At 40.8% G+C, this 20,813-nt stretch overlaps 1 long non-coding RNA gene across 1 annotated transcript in view; it reads left to right on the forward strand.

Moving 5' to 3' along the window:
* The window catches only part of LOC139834217 (uncharacterized), a 130,696-nt gene extending 110,110 nt beyond the window's left edge, over positions 1-20,586 (forward strand). Inside the window, exon 3 of the long non-coding RNA XR_011749750.1 lies at positions 20,338-20,586. This is a non-coding gene — a long non-coding RNA (uncharacterized lncRNA). The remainder of the gene's footprint in view (positions 1-20,337) is intronic.
* Positions 20,587-20,813: the final 227 nt, after the last annotated feature.

The following is a 20,813-nucleotide window of genomic DNA, read 5'->3' on the forward strand; positions in this document are numbered from 1 at the left end:
CGCCGGGCAGGTGTAGTATATGGGGCCTCTACAGAACCAATGCTGATGTAGGGGACTGCTGGCTAGATGCGATGAACGGAGCTGGTACAGAACCGGTGCCGATGCGGGAGAGTGGGAAGCCGGTGCCGGTGCTGGTGTGGTTGCCCTTTGTGACATCCGCTCATGTTCCATCGGGGATCTGCAGCTTTGATCATGTTAAACCCAAGCAAGCTAGAACAGAGGGAATGGTTTAGAACAACTGCTCGTAACAGCTTATCAAAAGATATGAGTAGAAAAAAGTTACATATTATATATTTGGAAGTGTATCCAACTCTGTAAGCGATTACGTATATCTGCCCGTTTGAGTTTCGATCCTCGGCTCGTCGCCCTTCTTCGCACCGTAGTCAAAAGCAAACTTTCTCCAATCATGTCCATACAAATATGTGATGGCCTGCGTCTTGTAGACATACACCTCATAGACCGTGTAGGTGTTCATCAATTTGCCATTGCCATGCATAGTGAAAGACCCTTCATGCGGACACATCTGGTTAATCATTGGACGAAGTTCACAAGGTACAGTCTGCATGTGAAAATTGATACAAATGTAAGAAGCAGGAAGACTAAAAACAAGACTTTACTATATGCCAATTCATGCTAAACCACTGAGAATACATACCTGTAACTCTGTGAAGGAGCTACTAGAAAGGTAGATAGAGCCATAGGAGGTGTTATATGCGGGGTATGTACATGGGCCCGCCATATTCCCGCAAGCTCGGCATCGGGATGGTGACGGAAACATGGGAGGTACTACTGGTGCGTAGCGCTGAATGTAAGTGGAAGAATTAGGTTGTGTAAAGTGCATAGTTCAGAGCAATGCAAATGTTGACAAGCGAGTGCATAACACTATGTTACAAACTGAACAGTGAAAAATTAGTGTATGATGAATATAAGCATGCTAATTTGGTGTTTCCGAATTCCAAAAAGCATTAGACAGAGCCGGTGATAATATCAGACATAAATCATGGCATGTATATGTGGCTTAAGAAAATATACCCGAACCCTTGGATGGTTACGGCCCGGCTGGTCCTTGGACTTGAGATTATATAAGCATCCAGAAGGTGGGGCTGACAGTAACTTGGTGGCAGCCTCTGCAGATGCCTCATCAGCAGCAGTTGCAATCCTTTTGACCAATGAAGGGTTAGCAGTTTCAGTCTGCATATGAAAATTGAAGAGCAACAGACATCAGCAGTGATATATAAAATGAATCTATGAGACACTGATGCATATAGTGCTGGATGTAAGTGTAAGAATAGGTGTGTGTGTTTCTGAACTATTGGTAAGCATTAGACAAAGCCGGCAATAAACAGACAAAAATCAAATCATGTATGAGGATTAAGAAAATATACCGCTTCTTCGAAAAGGGTACCACCCAGCTGGCCCGTGGCCTTGTGCTTGAGGAGGTTTTCAGAAGATGGTGGCGGCACCATCGTCTTCCCAGCAGCCTCATCAGGATCATTTTTTATCCATTTGAGTAGAGGCACAAAAGTTTCATCCTGCATATGAATAGCAACAGAACTCGTCATTGTTATTTAATAAATCTATGAGATATACTGATACAAATAGTGCGGGTGTAAGTGGAAGAATAGGGTTGTGCATAGAGAACAGTCGACAACAATGCAAATGATTACAAAAGAAGCCAATGGAAATCAACAGTTTATATACTGGATGAGACAGACTGAAAAGTGAAAAATTAGTGTATGATGATTGTAAGCAAACGCAGTGTTTCTGAACTTTTAGTAAGCATTAGACAAAGCCAATAGTAATTAAACAGATAATAATGAAATCATGTATGTGGATTAAGAAAATATACCTGATTCATTAAAAGGTCACCACCCAGCTGGCCCATGGCCTCGTGCTTGTAGAGGTTTTCGGAAGATGGTGCCGGCACCATAGTCCTCACAGCAGCCTCATTAGCCTCATTTTGCATCCACTTGAGTAAAGGCGCAGCAGTTTCAGCCTGCGTAAGAATGGGAACAGATCTCAGCAGTGATATTGAATGACTCTGAGACAGACTGATGCATATAGTGCTGGATGTAAGTGGAAGGGTATGGCCGTGTATGGACAACAGTTCACAACAATGCAAGGGTGTGTTCGGTTCTGAAACAACGTGGAATGGAATGGAATGGTTCCATTTCAGAGGAATGGAATGGTTAAATTTTTGTTCGGTTGGGATAAATGGAGAGCAGAAGAGATCGAGGTTAAACTAACCATTTGTCTCAAAATTGTAATTAACAATTGCAAATGACATTTTAATCTCAAAGTCATAATTAACAGCGCCTAATGGTGCTCTTTTAATCTAAAAATCGTAATTAACATCATTTTTTGTTGGGTTAGGGGAACTGGAGTAGATGAACATTACTGTATGATGATTGTAAGCAAACGAATTTGGTGTTTCTAAACTTTTGGCTTCGAGATCTTATGGGTTTCAACTCTAGCCTACCCCAACTTGTTTGGGACTGAAAGGCTTGGTTGTTGTTGTTGTTGTTGTAAACTTTTGGCAAGCATAGAAAAAACCGACAATAAACAGAGAAAAATCAAGGCATGTTTTGTGGATTAAGAAAATATACCATATTCATTAAAAGATCACCACCCAGCTGGCGCGTGGCCTTGTGCTTGTAGAGGCATTTAGAAGATGGGGGCGGCATCAACATACTGGCAGCCTGATCAGCCGCAGTTTTGATCTTCCTTTTCAGTAAAGGCCCTAAAGTTTCAGTCTGCATATGAATAGCAAAACAAAAGGCAGACCTCAGCAGTGATATTGAATTACTGTATGAGATAGACTGATGCATATAGTGGATGCTCTTAGCCTTTTGCAGCGTGAACACTAGCTATGGACAGACAAAAAACTAGTTAACTCAGCTTTGTCTAGATATGAATGTACTACCACCATCCAAAAGCTTAAGCCTTATTTATTTTTGAGAAATCAAAACAAGCAAAGTTTGACCAAAATTTTAGAACATTCTATCAACAAATATAATACTGTGTAGATACCGTAGGAAAATATATTTTATTATCTATTTAATGATATTAATTTTGTATTTTGCATGTTACTGATTTTTGGTAAAAGCTTAGTCAAACATGGTATAGTTTGACTTTCTAAAAATAATATAAGCCCAAAGCTTTGGGATGGATGCAGTAGTATCTAGAGCTAAAACACATCTACATACATCCGTATCTACAGATAGTTGAGTCAATTAATTTGGATCTGAGGGAGTATCAGATTCAGACTACATCATGGTAAGTTGGTTAAAAAAATTACCCACAGGCGGTCCCCGCCCAGCTCGGCGATGGCATTTCGCTTCTTGTGCTGCAGATCGGGCCATGCTCCTGCAGCGGGTGGGGCGCTATTCTCGTTCCCCATAGCCTCAAAGACGGAACCCTGGAGGTACCAACCTGATACGAGAGAATATAGAGCATGGTGTCACAGAGGCTTTACGCACAAACACCTGAAGACATGTGCTACTTTAAGCATATTCCGTAACAGAACAGATTGAGGATGCAGAGAGACACTTAAAAGGTAAAGAGTGGATAAGCAAACAGAGTACACCCGCGGGGCTGGGGACGCAGCTCGGGCTCAGCCAACTGCCCACATGCGTGGTGGCCTTACGCTCCATTGCCCCCACCGCCGAGGTCTTACCTTTCCTGTACAAGCTGACAAAAGATACAGTGAGGATCAGCAGAAACTACAAAGGTTGCAAATGTCGACAAATAAGGGAAGAACACCCCAATCCAAGCAAAGGTAGCCCCCGCCCCCACCCCCATCAATCACTCCCAGCTCGAGGGTGACCAGAAAGACACCCCTTCGCCCAGAATAGGAAAGAGATGCGCAAGATATCGAGGAGAGGAAAAAAGAACCGATCTCGAGAAAGGAAAGAACATTACTAGTCCTACCTAATCCGCTTGGTCTAGATGCAGCTTGCCCCTCCAAGCTGGATGCCTGGACGGTGGAGGCGAAAGGAGGGGATCGAGCTAGCGGCTTGCATCCGTCGGCAATCGGCACTCGATCGGGAGAGAAGGGGTGCTACATAAAGGGGAGGGGTAACATATTTTACTACACAGTGAACTTACTGATGTGCCTAGTCATTACATGTCTCACTGAAACTAGGGCCCATAGCGTGGCACCCCAAATTCACTTGAAGCTGCCCGGCGGGACGCATTGGCGCGTCAAGAAACCCCCGAATTGTAGCGGGGAAATGAAACATTTCACAAAAATTCGAAATTCAAGCACACCGCCACGCGCCAAGCACGCGGCTGTTCCTTCCTCTTCCTCGGTTCCTCCTCCCCTATCCGAAAAAACCCCAAATCCCAAGCTCAAACCAAAAAAAAAACCCCTGGCCGCCATGCATGTCCTCGTTAACCCGCTGGAGATCGTTCCCGGACGATGCGGACCCCCCGCCCTGAGATCCAGAATTCCGTCCACCTCGAGGCACTGCGTGCTGTCTCGCAGCAGCGGCTTGAGGGCGCTGAAGAGGAAGTTCCGCCGGAAAGTGCTCATGGCAACCGTGCAAGCTCACCGGCGTGCTGCATCCCGAGAGGAACTGGTCAAAGCTTTGCTATTCGCCACACAAAAAAAATTGCGGGCCAAGATCTGGTCAAAGCTTCGTCGATGGCTTGCCGCGAGAGGCTTGGAGTCCAGAGTCAATAAACTAGCTGCTCGAGGACTGGGCGGTTTACACAGATTCATATTAACTGACTCAAGTTTGTTAGTCTAGTTAACAAATGCATCTAGATACATCCATATCTAGACAGAATTGAGTCAATTAATATGAATCGTAGGGGAGTACCTGAAAGTGTTTCATGCTACCAACTAATGCGGCGCAGGAATCGCTGTAGAAGTAATTGTGCTACTACTCATACGATGAACTGATTGTGTGGGTGTCGAATTTTGCAATGCGATCATCCACTGAATGCTTAATCTAGCGCCAAAGGCGTACAAATCATAACATACTACAGCACCAGAACATAAGAGTACGAATCATAAAGTAGCTCAACATTTTGCATCAGGGCTGGGTGGTCCTGAGACTACCGGGACGCCCCTGATGATCTCCGAGTGTGCATCCTCTTCAACGCAAAGTTGTGTACTCGGTCCACGGCCTCCTTCTGTAGGCTGGATAATCTCAGGTGCAGGACCTTCGTCTATGAGAGGCTCGTCATCAGTACCATCCACAGGTGCATCAGGGCTGGGTGGTCTTGAGACTACCCGGACGCCCCTGATGATCTCCGGGCGTGCATCCACTTCAATGCAATGCTGTGTACTCGGTCCATGGCCTCCTTCTGTAGGCTGGATAATCTCAGGTGCAGGACCTTCGTCTATGAAAGGCTCATCATCAGTACCATCCACAGGTGCATCAAACTGAGATTCATCTTCAAATCTCCCATCAAACTGAGAGACCTCTTCAACTCTATGCTTCTGCAATTAGTACATCAACCGATTAGACAAACATCTAAGGGATGCAACCTGAACAAATGCCGTTTTACATATTTACCTTCTCATCTGGCACAGCACATGTCCCCGAGCTGAAACCCGTTTCCTGAAGCAAGCGCTTTTTCTCTCCTTCCCGTCCATCCATCTGCAACAAGTTAAATTTGAGTACAGAACCTTGCACAACAATGCAAACTATTGATTGAAACAGCGGCAGCATCAATATAAATAATTAACTACATATGCCAGCACACATATAGTGTGAGCAAGATCTGCTTCTCCTGCTAAAGGATCATTATATGGTTCACCATGCTAAACCCGCCTAACATATGTGCGGTCCATCCCAAAAATGTGTAAATGATCTGCCACTACAGGGTGAGGCCTCTTCTCACCATTCATACATGTGCAGCGAGGGCAATACACGTCCAGGTTGTGACCTTCATGAGCTCTAATAAACCCCATAAAGGGTTGAACACCATTTATATATGAAGGGGAACATAAGTGTCCATGCAGTATCCAAGTTCTGTCCATCTGTTTAATTATGAGATACAGTGGTTGGTGATTAATTTAAGGCGAAGTAGGAAATGTATATCCATCGAGTACAAAACTATACTACATGATTATGCATTTCAGCAATCATGTTGAGTACAAAACAAAAAATGCCCATCGACATTTTAGCAAACAGATCGTGTACAAAACTCTGCCATGGCATTTCAGCAAATTAACGGATCGAGTGCATAACTGACTCTATATGCCCACGCAAATGAACAAATTGATCGATGACAAATCGAGCGGAAAACTATAAAGTGCCAATTAGTTCGAGCATACTGACGAATTTTTTTAGCAGCATCAAGAAAATATAAATTGTTAGGCCGTCTTGCCCGATACATGATTGAGCTAGAGATAGCAGCCCTACCGTGGATCAACTTGACCGCCGGTGCGTCTCGAGAAGAACGACGGGGAGGGGAAGCTTCTTCTTCGCACGAACGGGACGGGGAGGGGAAGCTCTTCGCACGGACGGGGATAAGTTGTGTAGGGGTGGGTGGGGGGTCATGCGGCCGGGCCGCCGGGGTGATAATTAAGGTCGGTAGGTGGCGTTTAATGGAGTTGCGTGTGTAATTTGCCGTGCACAAGGTTGAGGAATAGGCGGTTCCCTTTGCCGCGCGCACAATTCAAACTATCCCGCCCATGTAGTTTAAATTCGCCATATTTTCGTTAAATCGACATAAAGTCATGTGAGTGGGGGAAAATTAGCAAAGTTGCTTGAAAAATAGTAAAACTCTGGAATTATCCTTTAAATATGCTCTACTTCGTGTGGAAATCGGGGTGTGGAAGCATGTTGAGCTGTTTTATTTGTACTTTCTTCATTAAAACTCCCATTTTATGCACTTTGGATGGAAAGAAATCATTTGTACATAAATTTTGACAACGCCATTTGCAAACACTAATTGTTTTACATGCCAAGATGCACCCATCCACCAAATATATGTGGGGCAAAAGTTTATCACAATCTAGCAGATATGCACAATTAGTGAGGGACCCCTTTTGATTTTGTGCAATTTCCACTAATTAGGTAGAGAGAAGGGGTTAATTAATTAGGCCATGTTAGGGGTTATGTGTTTTAGATTAGGTTGTGTGGATTCAAATACAACTTCTTTATTTGTGTGCTATGATTAATCAAAACTAGATTGATCGACTGCGCGCACATTATTAGAGGCGCATGCCTTTGCGCACAAAGTGCATGTGTGTGTTGTTGGCCACCAATTAACGAGAGAGAGAGAGAGAGAGACAGAGAGAGAGAGAGAGGTAGAGAGAGATCTACATACGAGAGAGCGATTGAAATCCCCAAATTAAACACATATATATATGCATGGCACATTTAATTTAATTAGAGGACCGCGAGCTAAGGCACCCCTGGCCCGCTTGATGCACAATTAAGTGTCATTGGCCTATATATAGGGTTTAATTAGGGTTTAGGGTTTAGGGTTAGGAGGTTAGGGTTTAGGGTCTAGGGTCTAGGGTTTAATGTTTATGGTGTTTAGGGGTTTAGGGATTAGGGATTAGGGATTAGGGTTTATTTAATTAGGGTTTAAGGTTTATGGATCATCGATCGAGTGCGCACACGCACATTATTAGAGGCACACGCGCCTTTGCGCATAAAGTGCATGTGTATATGTGTGTGTTTTTTTGGCCAACAACGATATATAGATGATCGAGAGAGAGAGATTGAAATCCCCAAGAATATGTTCAAATATATATTAAAATATATGCACGAATGCATGCATGGTAGGCCATGCATGCACACTAATTATATATATATATTATGAGGAAACTTAATCAAATGTGTTTTCATTCGAGAGAACTTGTCAAAATTCAAGTTAATTAATTTATCATCGATAATTATATAATTAATTAATGAATCTCAGGGAGATGTTATACAACATATGATCGATATAGGCCATGTCGTATATATTAATTGGTGTTAATCTACCGTTTAATTTGCTAGCTAGCTGCTATATATAGATCGAGCATGTTTTTATTAGATCGGGTTATAGCTAGCTAGTATAGTTTAGGGTTATGTGTTTTAATGAACTAGGGTTTGATTATCTAGGGGTTAGTTATATATATGGTTTAGGGTTAATGCATGGCACATTTAATTTAACTAGAGGACCGCGAGCTAGGCACCCCTGGCCTGCTTGATGCACAATTAAGTGTCGTTGGCCTATATATAGGGTTTAATTAGGGTTTAGGGTTTAGGGTTTAGTGTTTAGGGTGTTTAGCTAGGGTCTAGGGTTTAGTTTAGGGTGTTTAGGGTCTAGGGTTTAGGGTTTAATTAGTGTTTAGGGTGTTTAGGGTTTAGGGTTTAGTGTTTACGGTGTTTAGGGTCTAGGGTTTAGGGTTTAGTGTTTAGGGTGTTTAGGGTCTAGGGTTTAGTGTTTAGGGTGTTTAGGGTTTAGGGGAGTTTTAGGGTTGTTTAAGGTTTAGGGATCATTGATCGAGTGCGCACACTAATTATATATATATTATGAGGAAACTTAATCAAATGTGTTTTCATTCGAGAGAACTTGTCAAAATTCAAGTTAATTAATTTATCATCGATAATTATATAATTAATTAATGAATCTCAGGGAGATGTTATACAACATATGATCGATATAGGCCATGTCGTATATATTAATTGGTGTTAATCTACCGTTTAATTTGCTAGCTAGCTGCTATATATAGATCGAGCATGTTTTTATTAGATCGGGTTATAGCTAGCTAGTACAGTTTAGGGTTATGTGTTTTAATTAAGTAGGGTTGATTAGCTAGGGTTAGTTACATATATATGGTTTAGGGTTAATGCATGGCACATTTAATTTAATTAGAGGACCACGAGGCACCCCCTGGCCTGCTCGATGCACAATTAAGTGTCGTTGGCCTATACATAGGGTTTAATTAGGGTTTAGGGTTAGCTAGGGTTTAGGGTTAGGGTTAGGGTTAGGGTTAGGGTAAGGGTTTAGGGTCTAGGGTGGTTTAGGGTCTAGGGTTTAGGGTTTAGGGTTAGCTAGGGTTTAGGGTTAGGGTTAGGGTTAGGGTTTAGGGTCTAGGGTTTAGGGTTTAGTGTTTAGGGTGTTTAGGGTTTAGGGATTAGGGATTATTAGGGATTAGGGATTTAAGGTTTTAGGGGTTGTTTAAGGTTTAGGGATCACCGATCGAGTGCGCACACACATTATTAGAGGCACCCGCGCCTTTACGCATAAAGTGCATGCGTATATATGTGTGTTTTTTGGGCCACCAACGATATATAGATGATCGAGAGAGAGAGATCGAGACTGAAATCCCCACGAATATATATGTTCAAATATACATTAAAATATATGCACGAATGCATTGTAGGCCATGCATGCACACTAATTATATATATATTATGAGGCAACTTAATCAAATGTGTTTTCATTCGAGAGAACTTGTCAAAATTCAAGTTAATTAATTTATCACGATAATTATATAATTAATTAATGATTCTTAGGGATATGTTATACAACATGATCGATATAGGCCATGTATATTTTAATTGGTGTTAATCTACGGTTTGCTAGCTAGCTGCTACATATAGAGCATGTTTTTATTAGATCGGGTTATAGCTAGCTAGCTAGTATAGTTTAGGGTTATGTGTTTTAATTAAGTAGGGTTGATTAGCTTGCTAGGGTTAGTTACATATATATGGTTTACGGTTAATGCATGGCACATTTAATTTAATTAGAGAACCGCGAGGCACCCCCTGGCCTGCTCGATGCACGTACAATTAAGTGTCGTTGGCCTATACATAGGGTTTAATTAGGGTTTTAGGGTTAGCTAGGGTTTAGGGTTAGGGTTAGGGTTAGGGTTAGGGTTAGAGTTTAGGGTCTAGGGTTTAGGGTCTAGGGTTTAGGGTTAGCTAGGGTTTAGGGTTAGGGTTAGGGTTAGGGTTAGGGTTTAGGGTTTAGGGTTTAGTGTTTAGGGTGTTTAGGGTTTAGGGATTAGGGATTATTAGGGATTAGGGATTTAAGGTTTTAGGGGTTGTTTAAGGTTTAGGGATCATCGATCGAGTGCGCACACACATTATTAGAGGCACCCGCGCGCGCCTTTACGCATAAAGTGCATGCGTATATATGTGTGTTTTTTGGGCCACCAACGATATATAGATGATCGAGATCGAGAGAGAGATCGAGATTGAAATCCCCAAGAATATATATGTTCAAATATACATTAAAATATATGCACGAATGCATTGTAGGCCATGCATGCACACTAATTATATATATATATATATTATGAGGCAACTTAATCAAATGTGTTTTCATTCGAGAGAACTTGTCAAAATTCAAGTTAATTAATTTATCATGATAATTATATAATTAATTAATGAATCTCAGGGATATGTTATACAACATGATCGATATAGGCCATGTATATTTTAATTGGTGTTAATCTACGGTTTGCTAGCTAGCTGCTATATATAGAGCATGTTTTATTAGATCGGGTTATATCTAGTATAGTTTAGGGTTATGTGTTTTAATTAAGTACGGTTGATTAGCTAGGGTTAGTTACATATATATGGTTTAGGGTTAATGCATGGCGCATTTAATTAATTTAATTAGAGGACCTCGAGGCACCCCTGGGCTGCTCGATGCACAATTAAGTGTCGTTGGCCTATACATAGGGTTTAATTAGGGTTTAGGGTTAGCTAGGGCAGATGGTTAGGGTTAGGGTTAGGGTTTAGGGTCTAGGGTCTAGGGTTTAGTGTTTAGGGTGTTTAGGGTTTAGGGATTAGGGATTAGGGATTTAGGGTTTTAGGGTTGTTTAAGGTTTAGGGATCATCGATCGAGTGCGCACACACATTATTAGATCGAGGCACCCGCGCCTTTACGCATAAAGTGCATGCGTATATATGTGTGTTTTTTGAGCCACCAACGATATATAGATGATCGAGAGAGAGATTGAAATCCCCAAGAATATGTTCAAATATACATTAAAATATATGCACGAATGCATTGTAGGCCATGCATGCACACTAATTATATATATATTATGAGGCAACTTAATCAAATGTGTTTTCATTCGAGAGAACTTGTCAAAATTCAAGTTAATTAATTTATCACGATAATTATATAATTAATTAATGAATCTCAGGGATATGCTATACAACATGATCGATATAGGCCATGTATATTTTAATTGGTGTTAATCTACGGTTTGCTAGCTAGCTGCTACATATAGAGCATGTTTTTATTAGATCGGGTTATAGCTAGCTAGTATAGTTTAGGGTTATGTGTTTTAATTAAGTAGGGTTGATTAGCTAGCTAGGGTTAGTTACATATATATGGTTTAGGGTTAATGCATGGCACATTTAATTTAATTAGAGAACCGCGAGGCACCCCCGGCTTTGCTCGATGCACGTACAATTAAGTGTCGTTGGCCTATACATAGGGTTTAATTAGGGTTTTAGGGTTAGCTAGGGTTTAGGGTTAGGGTTAGGGTTAGGGTTAGGGTTAGGGTTTAGGGTCTAGAGTTTAGGGTCTAGGGTTTAGGGTTAGCTAGGGTTTAGGGTTAGGGTTAGGGTTAGGGTTAGGGTTAGGGTTAGGGTTTAGGGTTTAGGGTTTAGTGTTTAGGGTGTTTAGGGTTTAGGGATTAGGGATTATTAGGGATTAGGGATTTAAGGTTTTAGGGGTTGTTTAAGGTTTAGGGATCATCGATCGAGTGCGCACACACATTATTAGAGGCACCCGCGCGCGCCTTTACGCATAAAGTGCATGCGTATATATGTGTGTTTTTTGGGCCACCAACGATATATAGATGATCGAGATCGAGAGAGAGATCGAGATTGAAATCCCCAAGAATATATATGTTCAAATATACATTAAAATATATGCACGAATGCATTGTAGGCCATGCATGCACACTAATTATATATATATATATTATGAGGCAACTTAATCAAATGTGTTTTCATTCGAGAGAACTTGTCAAAATTCAAGTTAATTAATTTATCACGATAATTATATAATTAATTAATGAATCTCAGGGATATGTTATACAACATGATCGATATAGGCCATGTATATTTTAATTGGTGTTAATCTACGGTTTGCTAGCTAGCTGCTATATATAGAGCATGTTTTTATTAGATCGGGTTATATCTAGTATAGTTTAGGGTTATGTGTTTTAATTAAGTACGGTTGATTAGCTAGGGTTAGTTACATATATATGGTTTAGGGTTAATGCATGGCGCATTTAATTAATTTAATTAGAGGACCGCGAGGCACCCCTAGGCTGCTCGATGCACAATTAAGTGTCGTTGGCCTATACATAGGGTTTAATTAGGGTTTAGGGTTAGCTAGGGCAGATGGTTAGGGTTAGGGTTAGGGTTTAGGGTCTAGGGTCTAGGGTTTAGTGTTTAGGGTGTTTAGGGTGTTTAGGGTTTAGGGATTAGGGATTAGGGATTTAGGGTTTTAGGGTTGTTTAAGGTTTAGGGATCATCGATCGAGTGCGCACACACATTATTAGATCGAGGCACCCGCGCCTTTACGCATAAAGTGCATGCGTATATATGTGTGTTTTTTGGGCCACCAACGATATATAGATGATCGAGAGAGAGATTGAAATCCCCAAGAATATGTTCAAATATACATTAAAATATATGCACGAATGCATTGTAGGCCATGCATGCACACTAATTATATATATATTATGAGGCAACTTAATCAAATGTGTTTTCATTCGAGAGAACTTGTCAAAATTCAAGTTAATTAATTTATCACGATAATTATATAATTAATTAATGAATCTCAGGGATATGCTATACAACATGATCGATATAGGCCATGTATATTTTAATTGGTGTTAATCTACGGTTTGCTAGCTAGCTGCTACATATAGAGCATGTTTTTATTAGATCGGGTTATAGCTAGCTAGTATAGTTTAGGGTTATGTGTTTTAATTAAGTAGGGTTGATTAGCTAGCTAGGGTTAGTTACATATATATGGTTGAGGGTTAATGCATGGCACATTTAATTTAATTAGAGGACCGCGAGGCACCCCCTGGCCTGCTCGATGCACGTACAATTAAGTGTCGTTGGCCTATACATAGGGTTTAATTAGGGTTTTAGGGTTAGCTAGGGTTTAGGGTTAGGGTTTAGGTTCTAGGGTTTAGGGTCTAGGGTTTAGGGTTTAGGGTTAGCTAGGGTTTAGGGTTAGGGTTAGGGTTAGGGTTAGGGTTAGGGTTTAGGGTTTAGGGTTTAGTGTTTAGGGTGTTTAGGGTTTAGGGATTAGGGATTATTAGGGATTAGGGATTTAAGGTTTTAGGGGTTGTTTAAGGTTTAGGGATCATCGATCGAGTGCGCACACACATTATTAGAGGCACCCGCGCGCGCCTTTACGCATAAAGTGCATGCGTATATATGTGTGTTTTTTGGGCCACCAACGATATATAGATGATCGAGAGAGAGAGATCGAGATTGAAATCCCCAAGAATATATATGTTCAAATATACATTAAAATATATGCACGAATGCATTGTAGGCCATGCATGCACACTAATTATATATATATATTATGAGGCAACTTAATCAAATGTGTTTTCATTCGAGAGAACTTGTCAAAATTCAAGTTAATTAATTTATCACGATAATTATATAATTAATTAATGAATCTCAGGGATATGTTATACAACATGATCGATATAGGCCATGTATATTTTAATTGGTGTTAATCTACGGTTTGCTAGCTAGCTGCTATATATAGAGCATGTTTTTATTAGATCGGGTTATATCTAGTATAGTTTAGGGTTATGTGTTTTAATTAAGTAGGGTTGATTAGCTAGGGTTAGTTACATATATATGGTTTAGGGTTAATGCATGGCGCATTTAATTAATTTAATTAGAGGACCGCGAGGCACCCCTGGGCTGCTCGATGCACAATTAAGTGTCCTTGGCCTATACATAGGGTTTAATTAGGGTTTAGGGTTAGCTAGGGAAGATGGTTAGGGTTAGGGTTTAGGGTCTAGGGTCTAGGGTTTAGTGTTTAGGGTGTTTAGGGTTTAGGGATTAGGGATTAGGGATTTAGGGTTTTAGGGTTGTTTAAGGTTTAGGGATCATCGATCGAGTGCGCACACACATTATTAGATCGAGGCACCCGCGCCTTTACGCATAAAGTGCATGCGTATATATGTGTGTTTTTTGGGCCACCAACGATATATAGATGATCGAGAGAGAGATTGAAATCCCCAAGAATATGTTCAAATATAAATTAAAATATATGCACGAATGCATTGTAGGCCATGCATGCACACTAATTATATATATATATTATGAGGCAACTTAATCAAATGTGTATTCATTCGAGAGAACTTGTCAAAATTCAAGTTAATTAATTTATCACGATAATTATATAATTAATTAATGAATCTCAGGGATATGTTATACAGCATGATCGATATAGGCCATGTATATTTTAATTGGTGTTAATCTACGGTTTGCTAGCTAGCTGCTACATATAGAGCATGTTTTTATTAGATCGGGTTATAGCTAGCTAGTATAGTTTAGGGTTATGTGTTTTAATTAAGTAGGGTTGATTAGCTAGCTAGGGTTAGTTACATATATATGGTTTAGGGTTAATGCATGGCACATTTAATTTAATTAGAGGACCGCGAGGCACCCCCTGGCCTGCTCGATGCACGTACAATTAAGTGTCGTTGGCCTATACATAGGGTTTAATTAGGGTTTTAGGGTTAGCTAGGGTTTAGGGTTAGGGTTAGGGTTAGGGTTAGGGTTTAGGGTCTAGGGTTTAGGGTCTAGGGTTTAGGGTTAGCTAGGGTTTAGGGTTAGGGTTAGGGTTAGGGTTAGGGTTAGGGTTAGGGTTAGGGTTAGGGTTTAGGGTTTAGGGTTTAGTGTTTAGGGTGTTTAGGGTTTAGGGATTAGGGATTATTGGGGATTAGGGATTTAAGGTTTTAGGGGTTGTTTAAGGTTTAGAGATCATCGATCGAGTGCGCACACACATTATTAGAGGCACCCGCGCGCGCCTTTACGCATAAAGTGCATGCGTATATATGTGTGTTTTTTGGGCCACCAACGATATATAGATGATCGAGAGAGAGAGAGAGAGAGAGAGAGATTGAAATCCCCAAGAATATATATGTTCAAATATACATTAAAATATATGCACGAATGCATTCTAGGCCATGCATGCACACTAATTATATATATATATATATATATATTATGAGGCAACTTAATCAAATGTGTTTTCATTCGAGAGAACTTGTCAAAATTCAAGTTAATTAATTTATCACGATAATTATATAATTAATTAATGAATCTCAGGGATATGTTATACAACATGATCGATATAGGCCATGTATATTTTAATTGGTGTTAATCTACGGTTTGCTAGCTAGCTGCTATATATAGAGCATGTTTTTATTAGATCGGGTTATATCTAGTATAGTTTAGGGTTATGTGTTTTAATTAAGTAGGGTTGATTAGCTAGGGTTAGTTACATATATATGGTTTAGGGTTAATGCATGGCGCATTTAATTAATTTAATTAGAGGACCGCGAGGCACCCCTGGGCTGCTCGATGCACAATTAAGTGTCGTTGGCCTATACATAGGGTTTAATTAGGGTTTAGTGTTAGCTAGGGCAGATGGTTAGGGTTAGGGTTAGGGTTTAGGGTCTAGGGTTTAGTGTTTAGGGTGTTTAGGGTTTAGGGATTAGGGATTAGGGATTTAGGGTTTTAGGGTTGTTTAAGGTTTAGGGATCATCGATCGAGTGCGCACACATATTATTAGATCGAGGCACCCGCGCCTTTACGCATAAAGTGCATGCGTATATATGTGTGTTTTTTGGGCCACCAACGATATATAGATGATCGAGAGAGAGATTGAAATCCCCAAGAATATGTTCAAATATACATTAAAATATATGCACGAATGCATTGTAGGCCATGCATGCACACTAATTATATATATATTATGAGGCAACTTAATCAAATGTGTTTTCATTCGAGAGAACTTGTCAAAATTCAAGTTAATTAATTTATCACGATAATTATATAATTAATTAATGAATCTCAGGGATATGTTATACAACATGATCGATATAGGCCATGTATATTTTAATTGGTGTTAATCTACGGTTTGCTAGCTAGCTGCTATATATAGAGCATGTTTTTATTAGATCGGGTTATAGCTAGCTAGTATAGTTTAGGGTTATGTGTTTTAATTAAGTAGGGTTGATTAGCTAGGGTTAGTTACATATATATGGTTTAGGGTTAATGCATGACACATTTAATTTAATTAGAGGACCGCGAGGCACCCCTGGCCTGCTCGATGCACAATTAAGTGTCGTTGGCCTATACATAGGGTTTAATTAGGGTTTAGGGTTAGCTAGGGTTTAGGGTTAGGGTTAGGGTTAGGGTTAGGGTTTAGGGTCTAGGGTTTAGGGTTTAGTGTTTAGGGTGTTTAGGTTTAGGGATTAGGGATTAGAGATTTAAGGTTTTAAGGTTGTTTAAGGTTTAGGGATAATCGATCGAGTGCGCACACACATTATTAGAGGCACCCGCGCCTTTACGCATAAATTGCATGCATATATATGTGTGTTTTTTGGCCACCAACGATATATAGATGATCGAGAGAGAGAGATTGAAATCCCCAAGAATATGTTCAAATATACATTAAAATATATGCATGAATGCATGGTAGGCCATGCATGCACACTAATTATATATATATTATGAGGCAACTTAATCAAATGTGTTTTCATTCGAGAGAACTTGTCAAAATTAGAGTTAATTAATTTATCACGATAATTATATAATTAATTAATGAATCTCGTGGATATGTTATACAACATGATCGATATAGGCCATGTATATATTAATTGGTGTTAATCTAAGGTTTGCTAGCTAGCTGCTATATATAGAGCATGTTTTTATTAGATCGGGTTATAGCTAGTATACTTTAGGGTTATGTGTTTTCATTAAGTAGGGTTGTTTAGCTATGGTTAGTTACATATATATGGTTTAGGGTTAATGCATGGCACATTTAATTTAATTAGAGGACCGCGAGGCACCCCTGGCCTGCTTGATGCACAATTAAGTGTCGTTGGCCTATATATAGGGTTTAATTAGGGTTTAGGGTTAGGGTTAGGGTTTAGGGTATAGGGTTTAGAGTTTAGGGTGTTTCGGGTATAGGGATTAGGGTTTAGTGTTTCAGTGTTGTATAAGGTTTAGGGATCATCGATCGAGTGCGCACACACATTATTAGAGGCACCCGCGCCTTTGCGCATAAAGTGCATGCGTATAGTTTAGGGTTATTTGTTTTAATTAAGTAGGGTTTGATCAGCTAGGGTTAGTTACATATATATGGTTTAGGGTTAATGCATGGCACATTACATATAGTTTAAATCTCAAGAATGTTTATACATGATAGGCCATATGTGCAAAGGAATTTTTTTCCCTGTGAACTTGTCAAAATTCAAGTTTATCAGTGCCAATGGAAACTAGTCCAAAAAATTACATAAAGGACCAAAAGTACTAGACAATAACTAATAGAACCTGCAACTTTACAAAAAGGACCCCAAAACATATAGAAGAAAATCAATCGAGTCCTTCTCGACCGCACATCAGATCTCTGCTCCGCATCCTTTCCAGCAACTCCGTCGCCAGGGACGCACCACTTGGGACGGTGTCGCCGGTAGTCGCCAGGACGAAGGAGAAGAAGGGCCTCAAAGAACGGCGTATTGGCTCTGAGAAGGGCCGCTGAAAGGCCAAGATGTGCACGGGCAAGACGGATGACGCCGTCGTATGCCCCGAGCTTGTGAACTTTAGCAGCTTGACTTCCCCATTGGCCAGATCTGAAGCACTGACCAAAGCAAGCCTCACCGTTAGCGCCATCACGTTGATGGCACCAGATCGGGGTTTGGCCGGCAAGATCCGCCAGATTCACCATAGGCCAGATCTGAAGCCGATGACGAGATCCCCGACTCCATTGCGCCATTCTGCTCATCGGAAACACTGGATCTAAGCTTACAACAACACTAACTCCCTCGGATCCAAATTAGCTGACTCAACTTTGCTTATCTAAATATGGATGTATCCACACATGTTTTTACTCTAGATACATACACGTCTAAGGAAAGTTGAATCAATTAATTTAGTTCGGAGGGTGTACAATATACAGAGAGAAGTCGGCCTCGTCTCCGGCCGGTGAGGCCGCCGGAGAGAAGGGGGAGAGGAGCCGGGGGAGTGGGAGAGACTCGAGAGAGAAAGAGAAGAGGAAGAAATGAGAGCACCCTGGGGAAGAACATTATTTTTGTCGTTCTGCTCGTAGCTTGAAACTGAAAATTTCGGCCGCACGCCAAATCATCCCGCCGCATCCATTCGAAAATCCCGTGACCAGTTTTACCCTTTTAACCCTGGTCCTAAGCTACAACACACCGACCATGGAGGGCTCATTCGGTAACAATGAAATATCTTGCCTAGATCCCGAACCCTCCCCACAGGCCCACACCCACCCACCAACCATTCGCCCCATTAGCTCAAAAATACTCTCACACGCCAAAGCTCTGACTCTCTACAAGATTAGATCTGCTTCGCCGCCGGCATACTCCTCCACAACGTAGCCTTGATCGTGTTGGCTGTCCACCCACCTGATCCGCTCCCCGCCGCCCTCGTCACCGACGGATCTGCTTCACCGCCGACCTCGCCACCGACGGATCTGCTTCACCGCCGACCTCGCCACCGACGGATCTGCTTCACCGCCGACCTCGCCACCGACTACCTCGGCGCAGCGGCTGTATCAACTTCACCGAATCCCTTGCCAGCCAACCAGATCTGCTTCACTAACGCCCGCTTCTACCGAAACAGGTCGATTCATCGTCTCCGCGTTCGCCGCCGCCGGAATGCAAGTTGCCGCCCCGTCCACCCCGCCGCAGCCTTGGTTAGTACGCTGGCCCGTTAGATCGCGGTGTTTCTTTAGCCATGTTTTGTGTAGTTATTTGCAGATCTCATATGCCGTTAACTTTCTTGATGTGTTGCTTCGCATGAAGTTTGTTTAAATATTGTACAAGACAAAAGCATTATCCGGTCGCTACCATCCTGTTCATTCTATCGACACTGTGTGCATCCACATATTTATAGCCTTATATCCATTCATTTGCTGCCAACTGTTTTTGTACTGCATGCTATTGTCGCACTGCTTTTATAGTCATGCTATGGGCATTTCCAATCTGCTTGTTCTTATACCACGTCATTAGCTCACCGCTAGCCGCTAGCTGTTTTCTCGTGTCTGCTATTCTCACACTGCTTTTATAATCATGCTATGTGCATTTCCAATCTGCTTGCTCTTATACCTCGTCTTTAGCTTATATAGTTATTGCTGCGTGCATGTCTGGTCTTTGTATTATCGTAGACTGACTTGTCAATGTTATTTTTCCTAGGGATTGAGCATGCGAACCACTTATTAGAACATCCAACATTAACAGCGGGGACGCTAGGGAAGGTTGGAATCTGAGTTCTTGGTTGGTAATTTTGGCAGTTTACTTCCGTTATTATCTATAACATATATGCATTGTTCCTTATGCAAGAGATTAACACTTGGAACCCTGCCATAGCAATGCTATTCATGCGTTACGATGTTGCGGCCTATTTGATATGCTTGTCTTGGAGAAACTGCGAAGGTGATTTGAACCTGACATTTGGTCATTCTTAATGCCAGTTTACTTTATGTGGAAAACCTTGGCATTACCCTACTCTAAATCTGAATGTCTGAAATTCGTATCTCATGCAAAGCAACATCTAGTTGGTTTTAATCGATATCTCGGTAAATATTGGCTTATTCATTTGGCAGCTCAAGTTTTTTGTTATTTGAAACCAGCTGACTTGGTCTTAAATGTGATATCTAAACACAGATTAAGGACAATGGAGCAGGAGGATTGGCATTTCACTTGATGGCTGAACCTAAAATGACAGGCATGTTGACCACGACTAGTGCATGCAAGAGAAGGACCTGCAGCGAGCCAGTATGTGCTTAGTACATGCGTCTTATCTTATCTTGTGCTTATTTCTGCTACATGCTGTTATCTGATCTCTACATTGCGTAATACATGTTTGAATAGTTAATTGTTGTAACTATGTTTGCAATGTTACCAGAATGCGATTTTAATGAAGCGATCATCATTAGAAGATAGTCGCCAAAAAAGGATCTGTAGCGACCCTGTGCAACATTATGATGTAAGTTTGTGCTTAGTACAAGTTCCATACATTGTCTTATTTATGCAACTTGTTATTATCTTATATCTACATTGCATAATAAATGTTTGCATAGTTCATTGTTTAACTCTTTTTGCATTATTATCAGAATGCAGTTGTGATGAAGCAATCTTCATTAGAAGTGAGGCCCACAAAAAGTTCTGATATTTCTTCTGATGCATCTTCTCATAGCCGTCAACCTAGACCATTGCTTTCATCAAACAGTAAATATCTCAAGGCTGTACTTTATAAAAGACATGGTATTGCTGCTTTAAGATCTGTAGCTGATATGTTGACAAAGAGTACACAAGATTCAATCAAGGCGATTGCCAAATGTCAACGTGTTATTGATGATGCTAATAGAAGTCCTCAATGATTCTATGTAATATTTTTGTTTGGGCACATTAATTGCCTTGTAATTTTCCTACTTGTTTTATTTGTGTATGTAATTGTGTGTATCATTGATATCAGATTTTAGGCTCATGAAATTTAATGCAAGTTGACTAGTCAAACAAGTAGGGCACTACAACAGATTGGGCCGGCCCACTTACAGTAGTGTGGGACCCACTTTCATTTTGGGCCAGC

This window comes from Lolium perenne, chromosome 7 (genome assembly GCF_019359855.2).
Source record: "Lolium perenne isolate Kyuss_39 chromosome 7, Kyuss_2.0, whole genome shotgun sequence".
Classification (NCBI taxonomy): Eukaryota; Viridiplantae; Streptophyta; class Magnoliopsida; order Poales; family Poaceae; genus Lolium; species Lolium perenne.